A 2,525-nucleotide genomic window follows, 5' to 3' on the forward strand; every position below is an offset into this window, starting at 1 on the left:
CAAAGGATACGCCTGCTACAAGATCCTTATTACATAGGTTGTGTGGGTACTAAAATAGTATAGGCAGCAAAATAACAGTAACAATAATTTCAATCATAGAGATCTACAACGCAATCAAGGAGTCCCTGTCAAATTAGGTAGCATCTGGTTTCTTGACATTTAGGTTTGTATTTTAACTAATGTGTTAACAAGAATTTCCAGTTTTATTTATAAATGTATGCAGTATATCATGCTTTTGTGTTTTACTGTTTTTCTGCAATTACAGTCCTTGTGACAGAAACTGGACAAGCCCCGCTGCAGGATTAAAGCTGCTGTTTAAACACACAGCATATGAAGTGGCAGTGCAGACTTTTTAGGGCAGTCAGTACATTTTCATTCTGAACTGCAAAGGGAATAACAACTTGCCTACACACACAAGGTATTCTAGAAAGGCTATATATTTAAAATACAATGGCTTTTTCTGAAATTGCTCCATGTTTTGAAGTCTGAGAAGGTAAATCACAGTGAATGGCCTTCTCAAGCTTCAGCAACTGAGACAGCTCAGGAACTTCTAACAACCGTCACTGCCATTTGTGAGTCATAGTCATTTTGTCATCTAAAATCTACATGTGACTGATAACATTTCAGGGGGAAGGGAGCACCACTTCTGACAGCTCTTGTGACTCAACTCTGAGTAACAGGATGTTGGCAGTTGTAAGAGACAGCTCACACTGAGCAGGAAGATTCAGATTCCACCATTTTTGAGATCCAGCATGGAAGCAGAGCCCTGGGCAAGAGACAGAGAGACTGAGGGCACTCATCAACTCAGTGCTGAGCTCCTCCAGAAACTGGCTGTATCTGTTAAAAAGGGAAGCACAGGGGGCACAGAAGGCAGGTGCTGAAGGACGTGAGGAAAAGCTGATACTACATCTGGGGCCCAAGTTCCAGGAGCATTTATCTCCCTTCTGATCATCTGCCAAGAGCCCAGCTTTCCCTCTCTTTTTGGAGCAAAACAAGACAGCAGTGGGGAAGGTTTGCAGTATCTGTACTGAGGCAGAGGTTGTCAGAAGTACTGTGCTACAGTCTGAGGCAGAGGGGAGTTCCTGGGTTAAGAAAATAGTACCAAAACCTAGTGCCTTCCTCCAGCACATGTAGTAGAGTTTTTTTAAGTAGTATTGTGGTTCTTTGTGGGGGAAAGTCCCACACTGTGGGACTTGGACAGATAATAGAATTTCACCTTTGATTTTTCCCTCATTTTTGAGATAATACTTGATTAGCCAAGTGAAAAGCTCCTAATTCCAGGAAAAAAGTAAAAATTTTAAACAGGAAGTAAAAACTGACAGCGCTGCTTTCTGCATGTCTATACCTACTTATCAACAGCCATACACTCCAAGCATGCTCAGGAACAATCTTTGGCACTGAAATGAAGTTGCCTCTACAGGTACATTGCCAGAACTTTTCTCAGCCCAAATCTGGCTCTCATCAAGTACCATTCCTGCAAGCCTTTCCCAGCCCCTGGCAGCTGGGAGGAACTATTCCCTGCAGGCAGTTTGCACTGGGCCATCCTGTGTTGGGAGCTGAGAGAGTTCTCTAGCGTTGGCATGGGCGGTTCCCTGCCAGCTGGCCTCGGCAGAGCACTGGATTTACTGGTGTCAATGAAGCCTTCCTACCCCTAACAGTCCAGTCTCTTAGATGATACATTGCATACATTCAGAATGCTTCTTAAAACAAGACTTCAGATTATTATCTTTTTTCAGTCTCGGGATTTCCCCAGTTAGGGCGGATCTGTCTCACAGGAAATGCAGCACCAACTAGCAGTGCCAAAACGGACGATTTCAACGCTGCGTGGAAACACGTGGCCAAAGGAACCTCATCGGGCGATAAGCTCTGCCCACACCAGTTCACAAACTACCTGAAGAAACGCAAGACTTGGTCACTGAAACTGGCTATAATGGTTTATTGAGAGGAAAACTGGCTTTCCTGAATTGCACTGTTTTGTGGAGCAGACTTAGGAGAGTAGGGCGATTAAAACCTAGGCCTGTTTTGCACAGTTTGTAATTAGCCAGCTCTGGAATAGTTCAGTTTGACAGCGTTTTGTTGGAGCATCCCCCTGAAAATAGGAATCACAGGGGAAGCAGCGCTTTTGTGAGGAATACAAACTTTCTGTAGCTCGGATCAGGTGCTGGGCCTCACTCCCGTTGCCGGGCCCACACCACTGAGGCTTGGTCGAGGCCCCGGTGTTGGTTTCCTCACGAAGGGGTCAACCCCCTCCCAGGGCCACGGGCAGTGGCAGCGCCGTCAGGGGCTCTGACGAGAGGGGAGATTACCGCACTGCCGTGGTGGCTGTTTAGGAAAAGGGCAGGTAAAGGTGAGGAGGCAGCTTGGGCTGGGGGGGTGACGCCAGGGCGGGGACCGGCCCCGAGGCCGCCGGGTGCCGCCAGCCAACGGCGCGCCGATGCCACCTGAGGGGAGCAGCCTGCGGCGGGAGAGCGGCGGAGCTGCCTCTGCGCCTGCGCACCACCCGCCGGAAGTCCGCCGCCGCCCCG

This window comes from Nyctibius grandis, chromosome 5 (assembly GCF_013368605.1).
Source record: "Nyctibius grandis isolate bNycGra1 chromosome 5, bNycGra1.pri, whole genome shotgun sequence".
NCBI lineage: Eukaryota > Metazoa > Chordata > Aves > Nyctibiiformes > Nyctibiidae > Nyctibius > Nyctibius grandis.